At 44.5% G+C, this 25,813-nt stretch overlaps 1 long non-coding RNA gene across 1 annotated transcript in view; it reads left to right on the forward strand.

Moving 5' to 3' along the window:
- The window catches only part of LOC124613937, a 33,425-nt gene extending 10,188 nt beyond the window's left edge, over positions 1–23,237 (forward strand). Inside the window, exon 3 of the long non-coding RNA XR_006979660.1 lies at positions 23,091–23,237. This is a non-coding gene — a long non-coding RNA (uncharacterized LOC124613937). The remainder of the gene's footprint in view (positions 1–23,090) is intronic.
- Positions 23,238–25,813: the final 2,576 nt, after the last annotated feature.

The following is a 25,813-nucleotide window of genomic DNA, read 5'->3' on the forward strand; positions in this document are numbered from 1 at the left end:
AATCTTCGTACATTATAATTTGAAAAATGCATGTAGTGACAGTTTACATCTACAGCTAGCTATCTGGGTGTAGAAGGTGGTGCCCCTACTGTTAGATTATACTATCACAGTATATGTTTCTAGTTAAGATTTAATAGCTGTTTTTGGCAAGGTCGGTTAGTGGCTTTATGCTCGATCAAATTTGGCTGTGGCTAGGTGGGAGGTAACTGTAACCTGTTCCAGGAACGACTCCAGCTTTAACGTTGACTGACTGAGGGGAAATGACGGGAATCTTGATCGTTATATCTGGACAGACATATGAATCAATGCCAAGGTATAGGTGCTCGTCCGTTTGTGGGCACTGGGACTTCGGACACTGGCGATTATGCTACGTGGCCTTTGTTGTGGTCGGATGACGCCCATGGGGAGAGCCCTCAGTCGGAGTAGGCAGCACCATGATGGATACGCGGTGTTATGAAATGATCAAAGTTATCAGACAAGTGGATGCGAGACTCTGACAATTCCTTCAGACAGTCCGCAATTTGGTGCAGATTTTACAATGCTAGGAACTTCTCCCCCTTGGCCACGCCGTGGGAGGAAAACAAAACCAAATGAGTTGCAGACACTTACTCCCCTCAATTCGTGGTTTGTATCCGAACAGATGGAGTCTCTATTAAACCAGTGCTGTTTGTGGAGACTACTGAAAATGTATTTGTTGAACTCCTTTACCTTAATAAATTACAAAATAGTTTTATCTTAATTACGATGCCAAATTCTATTCAGTCCTGGACATTACTCTCTTGTAAACAAGTTTGTGATGTACCTGTTACTATAATAAACCTAAGACGCTAAACATGGTGCAGGGTTTAATTTTTATGCGGGACATGATATGACACATGGATGAAAAACTGCACAAAGAATTGGAGAAGTGAGGAATCCACTTTCTCCTAATGAAGTTCGAGACCTGTCAGATAGCAAGGTTGAGCAACCCTCCTCACTATTGAGGGATATTCGCTTCCATATAAGGTCAAAATCACGATTTATCACTGCTATGTATTTTGCAATCTAGATGGGGTGCTGTAAATGTCAATTTTTGACCTGTGTCTTCCTAGTGTATGTATGACTCAATTTGTGGAGACTGTGGCCAGCCACCAAACAGAAATTAACCATTCACGATGAGTTCAACTTTCTGCGTCAGTTGCGGGAAAGATCGCCCTCCCCGATCCCTGAACTGTGTTACCATAATTAAGGAACACAAAATACAGGAACTGAAGGTCTCTGATCACGTTTCATATTTTGAAGCTTGGAAAGAAATAGATGGTCTATATACTGTCTCCATGATATCGATTTTTTGCCATTGCTGTGGGCACGTACCTGGCGCATTTACTCCATTGATGTCGAGCTCTGATAGTCACGCAAATAAATTACACTGTGGGGGCAATAGGTCCTTACTTCTCGTGGTTCCAGCAGAGTCATATTCAGGAACCACTCCCTGCACCCAGCTTTCCCTTTTGGGAACCCTGTCCTTGGAAATCCACAGATGAGCAACCTGACGTCAGCCCGGGGATGGAGGAGCCACGGACTGTTTGTCCCAGGGCTACTCACTCCTCTTCCACTCACACATACACAGTGGATAAGCATTCAGCAATCGCAAAATCCTGGTTGCCTAAAACAGTGAAAGAGGAAAGGAAGAAATCTCGGGAGAACGCTACCCCTGAGGGGCGATATCCGCCGCCGCCCCCCCCCCCCCCCTTTCCATCGTCAGACTCCGAACTGACGTTCGTTGATGTTTCACCCTCCCCCACCCCCCCTCCAATAACAGTTATTCTAGGCTATGACCTGCTCTCCTGAGCCCTTCTTGTCTAACCAAAGCAGCCTTAACGCCATAATTCTTTGGAACTGCAATGGATAGTACTGTCACCTATCAGGTCAACTACTAATTTTCTCCTATTCTGCGATCTGTGTTGCTTTTAAAGAAAAACAGTTCTCTAGCAATCATTCTGCAACTTTTAAAGGTTACCGTGTATTTTCTTGGAACCATACAGGCCCTGAGAGAATTTCTGGAGGGGCCTGTACATTTGTTCGTACAGAGGTCATCCACGTGTTGATTCCCTCCCCTACCATAATGGAAGCAATAGCAGTGCAAATGCAAAGCCCAGCGATCACCATTTGTAACGTTTATATATTCCCAGGTAGGGCACGTTAATCTGACAACTCCCCCTCCCCTTTTCTGCTACTTGGTGATTTCAGCGTGCACCACTCCACTTGTAGGGAAGTACTACGTTGTCTGGTAAGGACGTCCTCATTGACCAACTTCTTTCTGATCTTGATGCAGAGCGAGGTGCGCAGTAGTTATCACAGTGGACTGGCAGTCGGGAAGACGACGGTTCAAACCCGCCTCCGGCCATCCTGATTTAGGTTTTCTGTGATTTCCCTAAATCGCTTCAGGTAAATGCCTCTTTCTGTTTGGTCCCCACCCCCAAAACCAACCAACCAATCTGATCTTTATATGCATCTCTTCAAGTATGGTTACTCGTACCCACTTCAGTGCCGCCCATGGCACCTCTCCAGCTATCGACGTCACAGTTAGAGTTGTTGATAAAAGATCGATACACAGATATTTTTCCAAAGAATATATATATATCTCCCGATATATCGATATCAAAATGACAATATCGTGTGCCAATATTTTTGTTTTATATTGTATTTTTTCACAATTTTCGGTTAATATTTGTTCTCCTTTTGAACTATAGTATAACAGAGTTTTACTTTTACTGTGTGAAGGAGTCTCACTACTTTTTGAGCTTTCATCACATCCAGTCTTTTTCTTTGACTGTGTGAAGCAAGTACTGTGGCAAAATAGTAGTCCGATTGCACTTGTGTGCGTGTCGGGGAGGGGTGTGTGAACGGAATAACAAGCTTTCCAATATGAAGAAGTAGCACACTAGTTGCGTTATAAACAATTTCTAAATGAAAAGAATGGTCTTTACGATAGGCGGAGACGTGTGAGAGGAAATGCTGACGCAGTCGACGCTCGGAACTACCAACAGAAACTGCAACGCTCAGCTTCACCACGCAATTTTGACACTACAACTGCTAGGTCGCTGGCGGTGGCAGAAATGAGAAAACAGGGAATTCGACGTGAAATGTTCCCGACAAATCCCACGTGTGACGAAACCGAACGAAGGACACATCAGACACGCTTCATTGTGCCACTTACATGCTGACATCATTGTTAGCACAGTGGTTATCGCCAAACGTGAACATGCGTCGTTTTCCTTTCAGTTCTTGTTTTAAGGGGTATAGGTAGGCTGCTAGCTTGTTGATATACAGGATATCTAATAACAAATCAGTACTTACACAGCTCTAAAACCGACAGTATATTTATAATGTGCAGCTGACATTTTTATAGGCAGGTACGTCAGTATTCTTTCTGTCGGTATATCGATACTATTCTTAGATGTATCGAGAGCAGCTAATTCTATTTTTTAAATATCGATGTATTGGACTCCCAATATTTTTAAAAATATCAAGTCCTAGTTACAGTCTCTTTTTGCCACTCTCTTGTATTCGTTACAATGGTTACCGTGTGATGATTTTTGTGACAGTGGCCTCTTTCCAGTGATGCTGTCACCACTGATGGAACAGTTGCCATACTGGGCTCTTCGAAGAGCCAAATGACAGTTCAATATTTATGCAGTTACCTTCGTCCCATCTCGTCAGACTGCGTCGACAGGCTTATGGAAGACATGTCTGATGCAATCGCCCATGCTGCTGAAATTGCTATTCTCCTTTTTACAGGCTCCCTCCGCTGCCAGTTAGTGCCACGATGGACCAAAGATATTGCAACAGTTATTCAAGCTCGTTGAAGGGTCTTGCAACTTCTCAAACTACATCTTTCTCAGAACAGTCTTCTCACTTTTAAGCAGCTTCATGCTGAGGGTTGGTATCTAATGGAATCCAGTAAGAAGTAATTCTGAGAGTGTACGTCGCCTCCTTGGAAATTTATGCCTCTCCATCCTGTGTGAACCAATCTCTACAGGCTACTGGGCCATCAAAATCGACAACTGTTCTGAGTCTCTTCCTTCGTAGCGGCATTTCTATAAATTTGCCCCCTCAGGGCTTCTCTTACTTTCTTTCCCAAGATGGCAGTCTTTGAATTTGACCCATTTATTTCTATAGGTTCTGCTTTCTTTCGTTTGCCTCTTTAACACATTACTTTACATAAATTTTTTAGCTAAAGTAATTTTTGGTCCTTTTCTGCTTTTGACTTCCATGTTCAGAATTTTTTCTCGGGAGAGAATATCTTAAATAGCGCCATCTGTCTGCAGCATTCAAGATCTTCTGCGCATATTAACTACACCGTCATACATGCATTGAAATGATTGTATGGCATTGTTGGCCGGGGGGCCCGCCCCATTTGGGGGAGTTCGGCCGTCGTATTGCAAGTCCTCTTTAGTTGACGCCACTTCGGCGACTTGCGAGTCAGTGATGATGAAAATGATGATGATGGACACAGAGCACCCAGTCTCCTGCTGGGAACTGAACCTAGTCCTCGTGCGTTGTAGGCAGTAACGCTACCGCTACACTATGGAGGCGGACCATACATGCATTTAAAAGCCACCATGGTAGCCAATCTGACATGATTGGGTCATTATGTATCCTGACAACACAGGGATCACATTTCTGATGGCTGACCACCCATGGAGGTCACGTCTCTTTTGTGTGTACGTGCTTGGCCATCACATGCTTCCCGCTGCAAGTACACTCTTCTACTACTCCTGTACCCTTCTACCTTTCCACTGGATGGTCTTTTTGGTGCTGACCGTGCTTGGCTTTGGTTTATGATTTTAGAGACTCGTGTTTTTTCTCTTCCAGCACTTAGTACAACTTCTCATCCTTCACTAGAGTGGCCTCACTGTTGGGTTTGACCTACCATTCCTCTTTCAAATTTTACAGAAGTGTGAGCCATGCTGGAAAGGTCACTCAATGTGTTGTACATTCCATCTTTTATGCTGTTCTTTCTTTACACACTTTCTCTCTGACAAAAAGTAATATATCCAAAACCCAACAAAGTAGTCATTCCATTGTGGAGGAGACCGTCAAGTATCTGCGAGGTGGTAGCCGCTTGACCCCACAGTGATCGCGCTATTGGTGCCTATTCTGGAGACTCCCTGCATATGCCATGAGTATGTGCCCTGGTAACAGATACTTCGGGCAACAGTTCCCTAGCCAGGTAGCTGTTCCGTGGCTGGATGGTGCCCCTAGAGAAACCTAAACACATGACTCAAATTTTCTTCTACTGGTGGCTGCATGACTCCAGCAATCTCTTGTGAAGGAAGGGATTTCCACAATCCAGAGCTACTGGCTACTCTGTGGGAGGAAAACAGGGCTAAGAAACAAGGAAGAAATGCTCTCGCCAGTAGTTAGGTTGCTCTAGGACCAAATAGGATTCCTTTTTGGTCACAAAGCCATTATTCTTTGTTGAACACCATGAGGACAGGTTTGGGGAAGTAGCAGCAATTTCGAAAGGGAAAAGTGACTCAGTTATGATTAAAGTGGCATTCCCTGCTCAATTGCAGGTGAAGCTCGCCTGTGACAAGCTGCATGATATTCCTGTAACAGTCGTCCCCTCCCCCCCCCCCCCCCCCCAGAGCAGTGTCAACATGATACTGGGTATCATATTCACTTCGACCTCGTTTTACATATTGATAATGAGTTATGTGCCAGTTTGGCGCAACAGGGTGTGCATATTGTCCATTATGTTCGTCATGTCCAGCAGGGACTACAGGACAATAGGGTCAATACAGGGGCCTTCATGTTGGCCTTTGAAGGTGAGTCATTGCTTGAAAAGGTTAAGACAGTGGCATATCAATGCAGTGTGAAACCGTCTGTTCCCCCTCTCATGCAGTGCTTCGAACACATTAGATTCAGGCAACATGTCTTCCCATTGTAATGCACCATCTGCAGTGATTGTGGACATCAGTTGCACATAAAAGCACCTTGTGCCCCTCCTCCCGTCTGTGTCATCTACAGGGAGCGCTGGACTGCACCGTCTTCTAAAGAGAAAAGAAAATTAATGAATACAAGACTCATGACTGACACAGATATCCGAGGACCAAGAAGATGCATGGTCATCTGCATCCTGTACATATGACGACGACGTTTACTACCACTATGACGACGTCATACTGGCTCTGACGACAGTAACTTCACCCTTTTTGCCTTCTACAGCATGACCACTCAACTACACCTGGCATTCCCACCCCCCTCTCTCCCCCCAAAGTTGTTTGGGGCCCTTCTAATACTGTTTCCCTCAGACCCATTTTGTGGTAGCATTGACTTCCCACCCACTGGAGACGTCGATCCCCGACCCCCAGCCAGAGAAGCAACACCGTCCTCTGGCTTCTCCCACCAGGAAATGGTCCACTGGGACACTCCCCTCCCAATTTTGCTAACTGCAACCAGATACCAGATAATAGCCAGTGACTGAAGGAGCCGCAGGTTGCCAGTGCTTAGGGCTTCACATTCCTCCTGAGTCCCTGTAAGAAAGACAGATAAGCCCTTGTGAACATCAAAATCATCCTAGGAGAAGAGAGACAGAAAGAAGACCACTAAGGTGATGGTCCAACTCTGTATCCAAGGCAGAGTTCCTGGTGGTCCCTGTGGCATAGGATTCCCTCCCCTCCCCCCTCCTCACAGCTTGCTTCAGAACTGATGTGTATTAATGCCGTATCCTTGGAACTGGTGGTAGCAGGCTGCCCTGGGGCATAATCTGCCACCTCAATCCCTTCATGCTCCCACACGATACTGATAGAGTGAATCTCCAGTGGTACCGTAGCGCTTTACTCAACAACCTGCCTGAGCTACATCATGTCTTTAAAGTTTTGCCTGCTTTCTGCATTGCCCTCCAGGAAATGTGGTGCCCACCATTGCAGATCTCTCCCCTCCATGGCATTTGAGGCTATTTGAAGAATCTATCTGTCTGTGACATAGCTTCAATCAGAGATTGCACAACATTATGTACTCTGTCTACAAAGAACACATGTCACTCAATACGACTTTGGAGGCTGTGGCTGTTAATGTTGAGGCCCTCTGGATTTTACTGCCTGTAATGTGTATCTTCCTTCCAACAGTGAAGTGTATAAGAATGCATTGTTTGCATTGACATCTCAGCTCCCCCATCCTTCTTCATTTTGGGTGACTTCAATGCCCACAGCCATTTGTGGAGTGGAACTACGACCACTGGACGTTGGAAAGTATCTAAACTTTGCTCACAGAATTCAGTCTTTTTCTCTATGCACACACACACATCAGTGTGGTGTATGAGTCTTACTCGGCCATTGGTCTTTCCATCTGCAGCCCTGTTTTCTTCCCTCCATCCATTGGAGGGTTCATGATAACCTGTGTGACAGTGATCTTTTTTGACCGTACTGTCTTTCCCTCAGCTTCATTTGCTTGGATGTCCAGCCAGATGGGCTCTGAACGATGTTGATTGGGATGCCTCTGCATATGCTGTCACCCTTAGCACTGCACCACATGGGTGTATCAGTGCACCTGTCCACAGCACGACAACAGCCGTTCTATCAGCAGCAGACTTAGTCATTCTCTATTCCTCAGGATCCCCCTGCTGGAAGACAGGATGTTGATGGACTTCAGAAATCGCCATGGTTTTTAAAGACTGCAGACAGTCTCTCCAAGGCCAAAAGCGACATCCATCGAAGGAGCATATCACTGTTGTTAAACAGCTCTGTGCCTGGATCTGCCACCCAATAAAATGACAGAAAGAGACTGCTGGGAACAGTATATTACTACCATTTGACTGCATACCCCTCCTTTGCAAATTTGGACAAAAATTCGATGCCTTTATGGACACCAGTACCCCCACATGTGTTCCTGGTGCCTCCCTGGATGTTGTTGTTTGTACTGACCCGGATCTGGTCGCTGAACATTTTGCCATGTGTCCTAAAATTGTCAACCAGTATTTAATGTCCTCAACAACAGGTGGAGCGAATTCACTTACTTTTCATTAGACAGCCCCTGGCGTCATGTAATGCTCTGTTCAGTGAGTGGGAATTACTCAGTGCCCTGGCCCTTTGTCATGATGCAGCTCCAGGACCAGATGATATCCACAGTCAAATGTTCAAACACGTACCAGTGGATTGCCAATGTCATATTCTTGCAATTTTGCAACAGTATCTGGAACAAGAGTGAGTACCCATCTCAATGGCTATAAAACCTGATTATCCTAGTACTGAAATTGGGTGCACACAATCTTTATATGGACAGCTACTGCCCAGTTATTCTCACTAATGTTATTTGCAAGTTGCTTGAAGGAATGATGAGCTGGCAGCAGTGATGGTACCTTGATCTAGGGGTATTTTGATCCAGGCCATTCTATTATTCACAGTTTAGTCTGTCAATGCTATCTGGCCAGCTTTTGCTCTGCATCACGACCTTATCATTGTCTTGATCGACTTGCGAAAGGCTTATGTAATCACATCTTCATTCCCCTACAAGTTGAGTCCATGGGGCCCACTCCAGATTTTTGTTTGGAACTTCTTGTCACACAATAGTTTCTGGGTCCAAGTCGGTGCTTCCACAGTACCCCCCATATACAAGAGAATGGGGTCCTTCAGAGCTCTTTATTGAATGTGCCCATGTTTCTATGTTATCAGTGGTGTACCTGTAGTTGTGTGGTCTAAGGCGTCACCGTCCCTGTATGCTGACAATTTTTGCAGTTATTTCTCCTCCAGCGTGGGTGTTGCTGAATGCCAAGGCCCACTTCTGGGCTCTCACCCATGGCTTCCAGTATTCAGCCACAAAGACATAAGTCAAAGCCACGAAGACATAAGTCATGGACTTCTGTCACTGTCATGCTCTCCATCCATAACCAGAAATCTACCTTGACAACCAATTGCACAATGTGGTGGAGTCTTATCACTTTCTATATCTGGTATTCAATGCCTGGTTGTAAGCTGATTACACCTTAGTACTCATCACTGCCTGAATAACACCAGCTGGGACACAGTCTGCTCTACATTTTTGTGAATTTATAAAGCTGGATCCTATCCTGTCTTGATTATGATAGCCTGACATATGGCTCAGCATCACCTTCATTGTTGTGGGTGCTGGACCAGGTACACCACTGTGGTGTCCGACTTCTGAAAGGTTCTTTTGAACCAGCCCTTTGAACAACCTACTCGCAGAGACTCTCCACTGCAGATCAGGCATCATTGACTGCTCCTCAACTGTGTGATATATGTTCACCGCTCCCTTGAGCATCCGAACTACTATGTCCTTTTTCTTGGTAGTGACATCCACTTCTCACAACAGTGGCCCAGGGCTGGGGTCGCAATTGCAGTTCACGTACCATGTCTCTGTTTAGAACTCAGAGTTGTCCCACTGTTGTCCCTTGTCATGGAGTAGTTGCATATGTCACCATACTATTTACATCATGCTTGTATCTTCGTCGGTCTATCCTTTCAGAAGTCGTATACACTGACAACTGTACAGTTGACAGATAAACTGATTTTGCCTACACAAATGAAAGTTGGAGTGAACTACACTCCCTACCAAACTGATGCAGTTTATTCATTGCAGAACTGATGGTCATTGCTCGAGGCCTAAGTCATGTTTATTTTTGCACCAGTGAGATGTCCTTAATTAGCAGTGATTCCCTGAGCAGTCTTCAGGCTATCAGTCAGTGCTACCTTTGACGTCAATTGATTGTGACTGTCTAGGATCTCTCTTCCAACCTCCGTCAAGCTGGATGGTCGATCGTCTTTGTCTGGACCCCAAGTGTCGTTGGGGTCCCAGGGAATGAACATGCTGACCAGTTGGCTACCTATATTCCCCTTCAGAGCGGGAATACTGGATCCAGACTTTCTGTCAGCCCTATGCCCTCAGTTATTGGAAGCATGGAAGAAGGATTGATGTACACTGGTTTCTACAAACAAAAAGTGCAAGCAACAAAGGGGGCCACGACCATGTGGCAGTCTTCCCTTCATGCTTCTTGCAGGGAATCTGTCATCCTGTCAGCTTCACATTAGCCACATTTGGCTGGCTCATGGTCACGTTTTATGACATGAGAACCTTCCTCCTCTCTCTCCCCCCCCCCCCCCCCCCCCCCCCCCCCGGTTGGTGTGGTGCCCATCTGATTATGACACCCATCTTACTGGACTGCTGCCCCCATTTGGCCACCTTAAAGCAAAATGTTAAAACTGGTGACACGCTGCCTCTGGTACTAGTGGGTAACGCGAAAGTGGCTGGTCTGGTGGAGTTATATTCCACCCATGAAGGTTGTTTCTGCTCCTCTGTGAGCTAGGGCACATTGGCCTCTTCAGCCACATGATGGATTGGAAGGAGGGTCCATCACCTGCTCTGACCCAGGGGACCCATAGCTGTGCTTACTTGGTGGTCTGGCCTGGCTCCAGCACTTCCCACCTTTTTAATTCATCATATTCTGTTACCTCTGCTGTCGGTTTTCTGTCTCGTCGTCATTGTTCTCTTTCCTGATATTTCATAAAGTTGCCGATGTTGGATGTTTTCTTGTGGTAACTGAGAGTGAGGAAACACTGGTCAGATGCAAGGCCACGACTCCCATTGCATAACATGTCCCAGGGTCCTCCAACTCCACCCTCTTACCCTCTCTCACTTTTGACCCTCTTATCCTCTCTCCCTTTTCACCCTCTTACCCTCTCTCACTTTTACTAACTTCTGTCTCTTTGTTTTATTAATTCTCAGTTACAAGTGGGTTCATTAGGATTTGTCTTCTTGGCCCTTCCTCTCTAGTGACTTGCCAGCTTGATGCATATAGTATGAAGGGACTGAAGGTCTAATACTTTGATTCCTTTAACCACATCAATCCAATCCAATCTGGTGTCTGAGCTGTTACTTTCCCACACATGCCAAGTAATAGACGTCTACATTCTAGGGGCATTGTGACTCCCGAGAATGGCGGTTGTGTCAGATGACCTTTGCTGCGATTGAGTGGCACCCAGGGGAAAAAGATCGTGAATGGAGTAAGTGGGCTTTACACATGAACCAAAATAATAGCTGTACTAATCCGGATGTCTCCACAGAGGGTCGACAGTTTGTTCAGCTGCTTTCCCTAACCCGGCTACCTTATGGGAAGAGGGACAAGCAATAACCAGAAGAATGAGAACAAAACAATTTATTCAGTACTTTGTACTAGAACAGATGGAGATACCATCTGTGAGAACAACTTATTTCCTCTAGTTCTATGATCTGCATTGCTCTCCACGAAACAAGTCACTGGTGACCATTCTCTGACTCTGCGAGGTTACTGTGCATATTTTCAGAAGCTTTCTGACCGCAAGAGGGCACTTGGAGGGGCTGTACATTGGTTCACACAGATGTCATCAGTGAGTCACTATCCTCCATACTACAATGGAAGTAATAGCTATAAAAGTGCAAACTGCCCCAGACCCCAGTGATCACCATTTGTAACGTTTATTAACCTCAAGGCAAGCCACATACCTTGATTTGACCAACCCCTCCCCCCCCCTCTTCCTCCCATTTTTCTCCTACGCCTGGCTTTGTGTGCACATACCCTGTGGGAAATAGTACTTGGTATGATAGGGGGCCTTCTTTTCAATCTTGATCTGTATCTCCTCAGTTATGGTGTCCTAGCATCTTCAGTGCTGTTCGTAGCACCTTTTCGGCTGACAACATTACGATCCCTTTTCACAGGCTTGTGGTTCTGCTACAGCAGTCGCTATATGACGATTTTTATGACAGTGACCACTTTCTGGTGACCCTATTACTTCTTTGGTACCACCTAACGGACTAGTTACCATTTTGGGTGCTACAAAGAACAATGTCTCAAGCGACGTCTTTCATAGATCGTCTTCACTTTTAAGTTACTTTTCACTGTCTCCCTATCTGACTAAAGGCAGTAAAAATGAATGCTGGGAACGCTGTGTCTCCTCCTTGAGAATGTATGCCTTTTCATCCCATGTGTGGGCGAAACTCCATGGTCTTCTGGGTCTCTCTCGCTACAGGTGAGTCCTGGGAGAGCCCTCGTCTGTCGTCTGCTGCATACCGGCACAACAAGTTTACTTTTACATTTCTTTAAATTATTTCTCCGATCTTGCTTCAGTATAGAATTCATTGCCTCGAACTTGCCACTGCTACATACCTTCGTAATTTGATCGAATTTCTGGCCGACGTCACTAACTCCAGACGACCCATCTCTTGAGAGAGGAACTGATGGCCTCACTGTTTACTCCATTAACCTGCCAGTCAACCAACCGACGAAGTTTCCAAATGTACATTACCCTAAAAGGCAGACTAGTCTTTAAAAGTCAGAACGTGGTACGGGAGAGACAGAAGGTGAGTAGTCAGTGAAATGACCGTTACTGTTTCAGCTGTACAATCTGCAGGAGAGTAGAAGTCTTTGCTTCGTATCGACAAATCATTCACCCAGATGACAATCAGTGCACGATACCCCAGATGTCTCAGTGGTGTTCGGGCTACCATTGTGAAGAGAGTGTAATTCTTCTGAAGTTTACTAGGTGATGGTAGAAAGACACCATTTGTAGCCTTTCTACATGTAGAATCCCTCCTTGAAGCAGGCCACACACAGTCTTCTTAGTGCGGTAGATGCGCCACTGGATATGGCTTCAAGGCTTTTACAACAATTTTGAAACGCAGAAAATCTTCGTAGTAGGCTAGTTTAGGGTTAGCCAAGAGTAACACCTCTACGACAGGACCTATATCTGCCCGTAATCACATGACTAGTTGTACTGTTAGTGTTTTTTAAACACTCGGGATGTGATGCCTCGTGCCAATAAGGTCGACTTTTATTCAGATGCTGATGTCTGGCGCAGTTAATCTTTTCAGTACACACTGGTAATAGTGTATGTTCGTTTACTGCTTTTGGTACATAGCCTGTTGCAAGCAATTTTGTGGATTCAAACTTTGCCGCAATTTTATTGTATCATCTGTGTGCTTTAGTAGTTTAGTTTCTTGAGTTTCTACATGTAAATTTAATATCTAATAGCCACTGTTCTCGCGTTTTCGTTTGCGTCGGAAAGTAAACCGATTTTGTGACATATTACAAGTTCCTAATCAGGGACAAATTATTTAGTTTCACCTGAGTGCTTCGGTAGTTAGGTTTTTGAATATCTGCGCATTATTAGACACAGTTCCTGCATTTTCGTCAGGGTATGCAGTAGAATTGCGCAGCACATGCCGATAGTCCGTTAATCTGCATAGTTAAGTTTTCCACGGTCTTCAGTATGGACAGGGACTGCGATTGTTGTGTGCGGTTGGCCGCTGTGGCCGAGCGGTTCTAGGCGCAGGTTCGAATTCTGCCTCGGGCATGTATGTGTGTGATGTCCTTTAGTTAGGTTTAAGTAGTTCTAAGTCTAGTGGACTGATGACCTCAGATGTTAAGTCCCGTAGTGCCTAGAGCCATTTGAACCATTTTTTGTTGTGTGCGGATGCGAGCCCAGTTGGTGACACTTTGTTCTCAGCTTCAGGCTATGATGGCTTCTGTTACACAGCTTGAGGCTGCAGTGGATCGACACCACTGTTGTGGACCGGCCGTGGGGATCCAATGGACGTCCGGCACGTCCGAGTCCTCTGATCTGTCCTCACCGGTGGCAAACCCAGTTACTGCTCGCACTGTGACGCTGACACCTGTGGTCGAGTGGGAGGTCGCCCCGGGGCGAAACAGGCGGCGAAAGACTTCCCAGGCGGCCGCACGTAAGGCCTCCACGGTTTGTCTGACAAACAGGTTCCAGGTGCTGTCTGTGGCTGACACTGTCACTGAGCCAGATGATGTCGCCTCTCCTGTTTCAGAGGAAACTACTCAACAGGCAAGATCCGGGCAATCGCAGAGGGTGGGATTATTGGTAGTTGGGAGCTCCAACGTTAGGCGCGTTATGGGGTCCCTTAGGGATGTGGCTGACAAGAAGTGTAAGAAAACCAATGTACACTCCGTGTGCATACCCGGTGGAGTCATTCCAGATGTGGAAAGGGTCCTCCCGGATGCCATGAAGAGCACCGGGTGCAGTCAGCTGCATGTGGCTGCTCACGTTGGTACCAATGATGCGTGTCACTTTGGATCAGAAGAGATTCTCTCTGGTTTCGAGCGGATAACAGAAGTGTTAAAGGCTGCCAGTCTTGCTTTCGACATGAAAGCAGAGCTGACCATTTGCAGCATACTCGACTGGACCGATTGCAGACCTCTGGTACAGAGCCGAGTGGAGGGTCTGAATGAGAGACTCAGACGGTTCTGCGACCGTGTTGGCTGCATATTCCTCGACTTGCGCCAAAGGGTGGTTGGGTTTCGGGTTCCGATGAATAGGTCAGGTGTCCACTATATGCAGGAGGCGGCTACAAGAGTAGCAGGGGCTGTATGGCGCGAATTGGGCGGTTTTTTAGGATAGAGGGTCTCGGGAAAACATAAGAAGTGCTTCAGTCACAAAGGGAGCAGGCTGAACACAGGAAGAACGTAGATACAGGAAACATTGGTACAACAGTTGTAAATTGTCGTAGCTGTGTTGGGAAAGTACCAGAGCTCCAAGCGCTAATAGAAGCACTGATGCTCAAATCGTTATAGGCACTGCAAGCTGGCTAAAGACGGATATAAGGTCAGCCGAAATTTTTGCGAAGAACCTAACGGTGCTCCGAAAAGATAGGCTAAACACGGTTGGCGATGGCGTGTTTGTTGCTGTCAGAAGTAGTTTAAATTGTCGCGAAATTGAAGTAGATACTTCCTGTGAGTTAGTATGGGCAGAGATCAATGTTGGCAACCGGAAAAAAATATTTGGCTGCTTTTACCGACCTTCCATTTCAGATGATACAGTTGTTGAAAGGTTCAAAGGAAACTTGAGTTTGATTTCAAACACGTATCTGAATCATACGATAATAGTTGGTGGTGACTTTAATTTACCCTCGATATGTTGGCGAAAATACGTGTTTAATATCAGAGGTACGCATAAAATATCCGAAGTTGTGATAAACGCATTCTCTGAAAATTATTTCGAGAAGTTAGTTCATGAGCCCACGCGAATAATAAACTTGACCTCTTAGCAACAAATAATCCTGAGTTAAGAACTAGCATCAAAACCGATTGAGGGATTAGTGAACACAAGGTTGTGGTAGCTAGATTGAATATTGTAATTCCCAAATCCTCGAAAAATAAGCGAAAAATATACCTATTCAAAAAAAGGAGATAAAAATTTACTTGACGCCTTAACGAGACACACTCTCGACTCATTCCAAATTAAGAATATAAGTGTAGTCCAGATGTGGCTTGAATTCGAAGAAATAGTATCGGCAGCAATTGAGAGATCTATACCAAATAAATTAACAAACATCGGAGCTGATCCTCCTTGGTACACAAAACGGGTCAGAATACTGTTGCAGAAACAACGAAACAAACATGCCAAATGTAAACTGACGAAAAATCCCCAAGATTGTCGATTTTTTACAGAAGCACGAAATTTAGCGCAAACTGCAATGCGAGATGCTTATAACAATTTCCACAACGAAACTTTGTCTCGAAACCTGGCAGAAAATCCAAAGAGATTCTGGTCGTATGTGAAGTACGTTTGCGGCAAGAAACAATCAATTCCTTCTCTGCGCGATAGCAATGGAGATACTATCGAAGACAGTGCTGCCAAAGCAGAATTACTAAACACAGCCTTCCGAAAAGGCTTCACAAAAGAAGACGAAGTAAATATTCCAGAATTCGAATCGAGAACAGGTGCCGACATGAGTAACGTAGAGGTAGATATCCCCGGAGTAGTGAAGCAACTTAAATCACTTAATAAAAGCAAGTCTTCTGGTCCAGACTGTATACCAGTGAGGTTCTCGTCGGAGTATGCTGATGCATTAGCTCCATACTTAACAATCATATACAACCGTTCGCTCGACGAAAGATCCGTACCCAAAGACTGGAAAGTTGCACAAGTCACACCAATATTCAAGAAAGGTAGTATGAGTAATCCACTAAATTACAGGCCCATATCGTTAACGACGATATGCAGCAGGATTTTGGAACACACGTGTTCGAACATTACGAGTTACCTAGAAGAAAACGGTCTATTGACAGACAGTCAACATGGATTTATAAAACATCGTTCTTGTGAAACATAACTAGCTGTTTACTCGCATGAAGTGTTGAGTGCTATTGACAAGGGATTTCAGGTCGATTCCGGATTTCTAGATTTCCGGAAGGCTTTTGACACTGTACCACACAAGCGGCTCGTAGTGAAATTGCGTGCTTATGGAATATCGTCTCAGTTATGTGACTGGATTTGTGATTTCCTGTCTGAGAAGTCACAGTTCGTAGTAATTGACGGAAAGTCATCGAGTAAAACAGAAGTGATTTCTGGCGTTCCCGAAGGTAGTGTTATAGGCCGTTTGCTGTTCCTTATCTATATAAACGATTTGGGAGACAATCTGAGCAGCCGTCTTCGGTTGTTTGCAGATGACGCTGTCGTTTATCGACTAGCAATGCCATCAGAAGATCAAAACAAAATGCAAAACGATGTAGAAAAGATATCTGAATGATGCGAAAAGTGGCAGTTGACCTAAAATAACGAAAAGTGTGATGTCATCCACATGAGTGCTAAAAGAAACTGGTTAAACTTCGGTTACACGATTCATCAGTCAAATCTAAAAGCCGTAAATTCAACTAAATACCTAGGTATTACAATTACGAACAACTTAAATGGGAAGGAGCACATAGAAAATGTTGTGGGGAAGGCTAACCAAAGGCTGCGTTTGATTGGCAGGACACTTAGAAAATGTAACAGACCTACTAAGGAGACTGTCTACACTACGCTTGTCCGTCCTCTTTTAGAATAATGCTGCACGGTGTGGGATCCTTACCAGATAGGACTGACGGAGTACATCGAAAAAGTTCAAAGAAAGGCAGCCCGTTTTGTATTATCGCGTAATTGGGAGAGTGTCACAAAAATGATACAATATTTGGGATGGACATCATTAAAAGAAAGGCGTTTTTCGTTGCAACGGAATCTTCTCACGAAATTCCAATCACCAACTTTCTCCTCCGGATGCGAAAATATTTTGTTGACGCCGACCTACATAGGGAGGAACGATAACCACGATAAAATAAGGGAAATCAGGGCTCGTACGGAAAGGTATAGGTGTTCATTCTTTCCGCGCGATATACGAGGTTGGAATAATAGAGAATTGTGAAGGTGGTTCGATGAACCCTCTGTCAGGCACTTAAATATGATTTGTAGAGTATCCATTTAGACGTAGATGTACATTCTTTTGCTTACAAAAACCTACAGTATTTGGTTTCATGTAACATTACAGCATGTGAAAGAAGACAGCAGACTACCCTTGTCGGCAAGTGTTATCCTAACATGGTAGATTCCTTATTTTATGTATCGTCATCTAGTCTGTTTGATTAGTACATGATAGTAACCATTCCAATTCGTATTTGCGAAAGAAATCTTTTTTCCATAGAATACACTGGTTGTACCTGTTCATACCTTCTGTTTGCGTGTTACGTGCAGTACACTGAGATGCTCCTGAATACACTAGCCCTGAACCTGTGAGGAAGAAACTAATTTTCTCCATGGAAATGTCGGAAATCAGGTCTCTTGTAGCTTTCTGACAGGCTGCAGTCACCCAGTTCCTTCTGCAGAGAAAATTTGATTGCCTGTACTTTGCGCGGACAGGACAGGACCACTGAGGCTGTTTGCGACGAGTACATTCAGATGGCATACCTCCTTTTAAAAGCAACGGCGAAACATTCGAAATGTATCAGCATGATTACCAGTTTTCGCTGGATCATTTACCGAAGTTCGTCATACCATACTCTACCGTGCTCATTCGACTACAATGTTGACAAGAAAAAATCTGTGAAAAATCCGCATTTTGTAAGGCAGTCACTTACTTCCACTTAACTTGTGCATGTTTCAGCCTCTCGTGCTCTGACCATAAAGATAATTTCTAGCGTAGAATGTTTATAATTAACCACAATCCAGTCAGTTCATCGCAATAAAATTCAACAGTACATGTGAAGAAGGATAAAGCACCGAAAACTAAGGCAAGCTGCAATCTCGTGGGAACATCGAAACATAGCAGTTGATGTAAGATAGTATAAAAGGTATTAAAACACCTATAATTAAAGTAGGTAATTCTCTTGAACAGTACAAAATTTCCATACCAACTAAACCATTTCTCTTCGTTCCTGGGTGTGATACAAGTGTAAATTAATTTTTCTGAAGGAAGGAAGATAGGGTTTAGCGCTCCCTCGACAATTTTCTCATTAGAGACAGCAGAAGCTCGGATAGGACAGGTACGTGGATGAAAGTCGATCGCGTACCTCTTAAGTATTTAACCTGGAGAGCTGGAGAGCGGAATGGGGATTAATAAAACCTTGCTAGCTCTGGAAGTAATTTCTTTGACTTTCAAAAGCAGACGCTTTACGTGGTTGTGCAAAACGAGAGTACAGAAACGCAAATAACCAGTCCCAAATAATTTTATTAATGCTGTACGTCGCGTTTCGAGATTTACTACTTATCTTCAGGTCTTGTTTACATTTGATCTAAAGCAGCTGCTGAGGTGTCCTTCGGACTCATACTGACTTGCTCTTAGTGAAAAATTCTTAGTGAGATGTTGGAACTCCAATCGCAGATAAATCATAAATATATGTTTGTCACTGCTAGATGTTTCCAGATACACGAGGACTATTGAAAAAGTATTCGACATTTATTAATAATATTAGTCTTTGTGTCTGATTTGATCCATTTTAAATGGTTTTGAAAGCCTGCGACCGTGAAAACAATAGGTTTGTTTATAAATAAATCTTCTGCTATAAGTCACAATTTTTCTTTATTTTACTTTTCGCACGACGCCTTTCGGAAAATGATTCCCATTTTCAAGTACGTTTTTTGTGTGTATTAAGCCATTTCTGTTGAGGTTGTCAATGTGTGAGAGTCTGCTTCATTTCGTTGACTTTTAAGTTTTCTAATGGTCCATGTGTGCAGAGTCTCACACACACTAAACATCACACACAACTTGTACACATTACACATCGAAAATGTCTTTGTAACTGTTTTGTTTATATATTTTCGATGTGTAAAGTGCACAACAAGTTGTGTGTGATGTTTAGTGAGTGTGGGACTGTGCACAAATGGACCATTAGAAAACTTAAGTCAACGAAATGATACAGACTCTCACACATTGACAACATCAATAGAAATGGCTTAATACACAAAAAAAACGCTCTTGAAAATGGGAATCATTTCCCGTAACGCGTCGTGCGAAAAGTAAAATAAATAAAAATCGTGATTGGTAGCAGAAGATTTATTTATAAACAAACCTATTATATTAGTCTTTATTAATATACAATGGTTTGACACTAGTCACTGTCAAAGCAGTCCCCTTCAGCTTCTACAAACCTCTCCCAACTGGAAGCATCGCTCGAAAGCTCCTATTTGTTTGGTGCGCAGCTGCTTCGTCGAATTCTGCGTAATGTCTTCCCTATTATGAGTCTTTTTCACTTTAGGGAAAAGCCAGACGTTAGTCGATCCTAGGCCACGGAATAACGAGGCTGATAAACCACAGCCGTGTTGTGTTTGTCCAAAAAACTGTGAATTAATTAAGAACAGTGAGCGGCTGCATTAGAGTAGTGAAGGTGCCAATTGCCCATTATCCACAAGTGTGGCCGTTTGCGTCTCACTGCTTCACGAAAGCGACGCATATGCCCTTGGTAGTACTCCTTATTGACACTAGTACCTTCTGGGGCGTACCCATGGTAAACCACGCCATCGGAGTCAAAAAAGACGATCAGCATGACTTTTACATTGTTGTGCACTTGTCTTGCTTTTTTGTTTCCAGAGGATGGTGGATGCTTCCATAGCGATGGCTGGAACTTTGTTCGTGAGTCGTACACATAAATCCAGGACTCACCACCAGTGATAGCTGTGTTAAGAAAGTTGGGATTACTGTTCACAGTATTCATCATGTCATATGCTATCTCCAGACTAAGTTGATTCTGCTCGGTTGTTAGCAGCTTTGGTACAAATTTTGCTGAGATCCTGCTGAGGTCCAAATTTTACATTAAATGGAGTGAACGGATCCAGTACTAATTTTGACCTCGACTGTAAGCTGTCTGATTGTAATTAGTCTATCCTGCATCATCAGGGTCCTCACATGATCAGTAACAACCTCATTTTCAGATCTTGACGGCCTTCTCTCTTCACTGATGAGCAGCTATCTCTGAAGCAGTTGTACTACTTTATCTTTGTGGTACGCATTGCTTCGTCCGAAACACTTGTCGAATCTTGCGGAATGTTTCAACTTGAGAATCGCCAAGCTTAAAATAAAATTTTGATGCAGTAACGTTGTTCCACTTTTTATGTCATTTTGCCCACAACACAAAATCCGACGACTAGCATTTACACGTGTTAACTTGTCAACGCGTAGCCAGCGACTGGTTGTTTCCGCAGTCGTGAAAAAAATTAGGCATGCGTACTAAGTGCCCTACGAACATAGAGCGCGCGCGCACGCGCCCCAATACCATTGTTAGTTTCAACAGAAAATAAGGTCGGATACTTTTTGAACAGCCTTCGTATAATAACCTCACTCCCATTCTCGCACCTCCAAGCAGATATTACATTGTGTTTTTTCTCTAAGCTGTTGGGCAAATTTAAGCTCATGTGAAACTAAGAATTTCGAAATTCCGAAGCGACACTCGCGTCACTGTGAAAGATATATATAAAATTATATGCACAAAATCCTATTTGGTCATAAAAAGGACATTTAGCGCCCGTGGCTGTGTACAAAATATAAGTTGACTCTTAAATAGAAGATAACAGCAACCAGCTTCTGTTTACAATGCTATTTATTTCTTTAAAAAGCGCCTTTACCGGTTTCAAACCGACAGGTTTATCTTCAGACGGCTAGTTTACGTTTTACATTAGCTTTCGCCTTTTGTTTCCCCAACTGACGAAATTTCCTTGTGGTGGTGGTGCCTTTGAAAAATCCGTGCCATTGGTTCCAGTGCAGACTGCTTATAATCTTAGAGCAGCGAAAACTGTATGATGCACGTTTTTATGTATATGTATGCACATAATGTAAAACACTATTCACACACTATCAAGTTTCATCACATGGAAGTATGTATACAATACATGTAATACCGCCATCTTTGTATACACACCTCCATGTGCTGAAACTGCTTAGTGTGTGAGTGGTGCATTATGTGCATAAATATACATAAGAAATTGCATCATACAGTTTTCGCTGCTGGAGGATCATAAGCAGTCTGCACTGGAATGTAATGGCGCGGATTTTTCATCGGCTGCACCACCCCATGGAAATTTAGTCAGTTGGGGAAACAAAAGACGAAAGCTAATGTAAAACGTGAAGATGAATCTGTCTGCTCGGAACCGGTAAGGACGCTATTGAAATAAATAGTATTGTTAAAAGTGACTGCCGTTATCTTCTATGTAAGAGTCAATCTATATTAGGAACTTCAGTCTGGAACCGCGCGACCGCTACGGTCGCAGGTTCTAATCCTGCCTCAGGCATGGATGTGTGTGATGTCCTTAGGTTAGTTAGGTTTAAGTAGTTCTAAGTTCTAGGGGACTGATGACCTCAGATGTTAAGTCCCATAGTGCTCAGAGTCATTCAATCTATATTATGCACAAAATATCTTGGCGACAATATTCGTTAGTTTACAACCGTCTCTGTATTAGTTTGGTGCGCAAGTTCGCAGCGTTTTTCCGTAAGTTTAATAAGCACAACAGGTACAGATAAAAGAACTTCAGTCATCAATAGTATGTTCTCCTTCACTATTTGCAACAGTCTGCCAATGCTGCGGTAACTTTTCGGTTCCGCGACTGTAGAAATCACTTGGTTTTGCGGCGAAGAACTCGTCGAGCCATGTTAGGTGGGCATTCTCATCCGGAGAGAAAATTCGTTGAAGGTTGTTTGATAGACAACGGGGAAGGTGAAAAATCTGAGGGCACATGATCAGGTGAATAAGTTGAGTGCGGAATGACTTCTCACCCCAACTCCTGTATAGCGTTTTTGTCTGTCTAGCAGAACGCCGGCGGGCGTTGTGGAGCAGCATCACTTCACGCAGTCTTCCTAGTCGTCGTTCTGAGACTGCGTGTGCGAGACGTCTCGGTTGTTGACAATAGATGTCAACAGTGATGGTTGCATCTCGGGAAATCAATTGGTAGTACACCACACCGTTGTTTTTCCACCAGATGCATGAAGTCTCTTGAGGATTCGCTCAAGTCTGTGTACGGGGAGTTGCTACTTTGTTTGTGCTCAACCATTCCTTTCCTTTCCTTATGTCAGGTAACGATACAGGATAGAGATGATCGGTGTCGTTCACGAGCCAATTGATGACGAGCAAGCAGAGATGCACAGATGGCCATCCGCTGATCTTAGTGAAAGGGCATGCGGTACCCATACATCCGGTTTTTGGACCTTCGCCATTGTACGAAAATGTCTTACGAGAGTAGAATGATCACAGTTCATCACATTTGTCACTTTCGAGTACATACGCGTGGAGCATGGTGGATTAATGCATTAAAACGATCTTCAACAAACCCCGAAAGTCCTCCTAACATGGAGAGTCACAAATGTCAAAAGATCCTCCTTAAAACGAGAAAACCATTTTCTTGCCATGCTCTGTCTAAAGGCATTATCTCCACACACGGCGCAAATGTTTCTGGCTGCCTCCGCTGCTGTCACGCCTATATTGAATTCAAACAGAGGAATCTGTCGGAAATGTTCCGATTTCTCCTCTTGGCACTCCATTTTGTAGCGTCCGCAGCTTCATTCACTATATTCAAATGACAACATGTTAATACTGATAGCAACAGTGAACTACAAATAAAAAATGACAATCGATAAATAAACCCGTAGCAACGGGGATACCAACATGCAAAACAAAAACGCCAAGAACGTATGCACGAACCCAATAAATCGGAACTAACTCGTTAAAGTTGTTCGCCATTTGATTTGCATGTAATATTTTAAGTTTTTCGGCCAACATATCGTACTGAAACGTGTACTTGCAGCATACAAGTCTTTGGTTGTTACTAAATGGCTTACGTTGAAATCGTTTGCAGCGTTCGCCGGTGCCACAAAACCAGTCATTTATGGGCTCATGCATGTCGTGTAAGGCTGGGAAGGAAGCATATGCATACACCACCTCTCCGGCTGCGCACAGGTTCCAGTCCTACTGCACTATGGACGACGTGCTACCCATCGCGGAAACCAAGGTAAGAGCTGCAAACAACGCTGAGAGAGCACACTACTCGTCTGTGTTAAAGGGAACTCTGGAGGCTTTCAGAGATAAATGTTATTAAGAAGTTTACACACGTAGCAGAGCGCATTCATCGTCCATCATAGCCGCATAACTTTATTTGCCTGTGGAACAGAGACACCTCTACCATGAAACCTAAATTTAAAAAAATTACGAAAACAGCAATAAGTTCAGAACAATAGAGTACCTGACAGAATAAGTAGGTATGCTATTATCATAACAATGTTGCACAGAACCACCATTGCCAAACAATTTACTGTAATTTCCTCCACCCGCTTTTTAATTTCAGTGGCGAATTGTAACAAGGAAGAAAAATCGTCGACATGTGTGTGATGTGTGTTGCAGGAGATGTGTTTCATGACTCGTATTTTACGTGAGTAAAATTCTCCTTGATGGTGTGGCGGCTCCCACTGGCTTTTGCGGAGTATGTTTGTGAAGTGTTCGTCTTGCATCTTCTCTGTCGCCTCTGATAATCCAAAGTGGTTATAGCTCTAATTTTGCCTCCGTAGCTGAGTGGTCAGCACAGCGGGCTGCCATATGGAGGAACTGGATTCGATTGTTGGTATTGCCAGGGACTTTTCCCAGGATGGAGCACTGTTACTGGGTGCACTTAGCTTCGTGGTGCCAATTCAGGAGTTGGTTGACCCACTAGTAGCGGCTCCACGGTCTGTAAAGTGTCAACAACGGTCGGGAGAGCGGCGTACTGACCGTATGCATGATGCCTGCAAGGCGGAGGATGACACGACGGTCGGTGGACATCCCTAGGGCCTTTACAGCCTGGCGAAGACCTCGTTAACAGCCCCAGGTAACGATCAGTAATCCAGTACCCGTCGTGGGTCAGTCATGCTTTGTTAGGTTTCTTTACCTAAAATATCGATGTCGTATCTGCTTCCTCTACTGCTAGAGTTGGTAGTTGTTCCATTATAAGCTACACTGGGGAGATACTCCTTCATACATGCAGTGATGAACCAAAGCATTATGGCCACCTGCTAAGTAGCTTGCTGGTCCACCTCTGTAACACAATACAGCAACTACTGTGCTTGGTATGGACTCTGCGAGTCCTTCGTTCATTTGTGCTCACGAAGCTCGTGCCCAATCATTCCAGATACACTCTAAGGAAAAGAAGCACCATAAAGAAACTGTCTGAATGCCCATAATGCTCCATACGTTCTGAATTAAGGAGAGATCCCGTGACCTCGCTGTCCAAGGTAGCCTATGGCAAGCACGAAGACAAGCAGTAGGAACTTTGGCCGTGTAAGGGCGGGCATTATCTTGATAAAATGTAAGCCCAGGATGGCGTCTTCAGGTACTTCTTCAGCCTGGAGTCTCAGTGACTGGAGTAGAAGAGTCTTCAGTGATGAGTCCCGCTTTGAATTGAGGCCCGATGATCAGCGAAGACCTGCCTGGAGGCGCCCTGGACAGTGGTGGGATACCAACCTGTCTGTCACCCGCTACACAGCCCAACAATCAAGTGTGATGGTCTGAGGTGCCACTTTTTTCTTAGCGGGACCCTTACAGCACGGCGGTACGTCGACGATATTTTACGGCACGTTTTGTTGCCGTTCATAGCAATCAATTTGGGCTTACATTTCAGCAAGATAATGCCCGCCCGCACACAGCGAAAGTTTCCGCTGCTTGTCTTCGTGTTTGCCAAACCCTGCCTTGGGCAGCAGGGTCGGCGGATCTCTCCCAAGCTGAGAACGTTTGTAGCGTTATGTGCAGTGCCCTTCAACCAGCTCGAGAGTCTAACTATCCAACTCACCCATTGGACAGAATTTGGCACGATATGCCTGAGGAGGACATCCAACAACTGTATCAATCAATACCAAGTCGAATAACTTCTTGATGCAATAATTTACCAACATCCGTATGTATTGTAGGAATTTACACTCCTGGAAATTGAAATAAGAACACCGTGAATTCATTGTCCCCGGAAGGGGAAACTTTATTGACACATTCCTGGGGTCAGATACATCACATGATCACACTGACAGAACCACAGGCACATAGACACAGGCAACAGAGCATGCACAATGTCGGCACTAGTACAGTGTATATCCACCTTTCGCAGCAATGCAGGCTGCTATTCTCCCATGGAGACGATCGTAGAGATGCTGGATGTAGTCCTGTGGAACGGCTTGCCATGCCATTTCCACCTGGCGCCTCAGTTGGACCAGCGTTCGTGCTGGACGTGCAGACCGCGTGAGACGACGCTTCATCCAGTCCCAAACATGCTCAATGGGGGACAGATCCGGAGATCTTGCTGGCCAGGGTAGTTGACTTACACCTTCTAGAGCACGTTGGGTGGCACGGGATACATGCGGACGTGCATTGTCCTGTTGGAACAGCAAGTTCCCTTGCCGGTCTAGAAATGGTAGAACGATGGGTTCGATGACGGTTTGGATGTACTGTGCACTATTCAGTGTCCCCTCGACGATCACCAGTGGTGTACGGCTAGTGTAGGAGATCGCTCCCCACACCATGATGCCGGGTGTTGGCCCTGTGTGCCTCGGTCGTATGCAGTCT

This window comes from Schistocerca americana, chromosome 1 (assembly GCF_021461395.2).
Source record: "Schistocerca americana isolate TAMUIC-IGC-003095 chromosome 1, iqSchAmer2.1, whole genome shotgun sequence".
NCBI classification, from domain to species: Eukaryota; Metazoa; Arthropoda; class Insecta; order Orthoptera; family Acrididae; genus Schistocerca; species Schistocerca americana.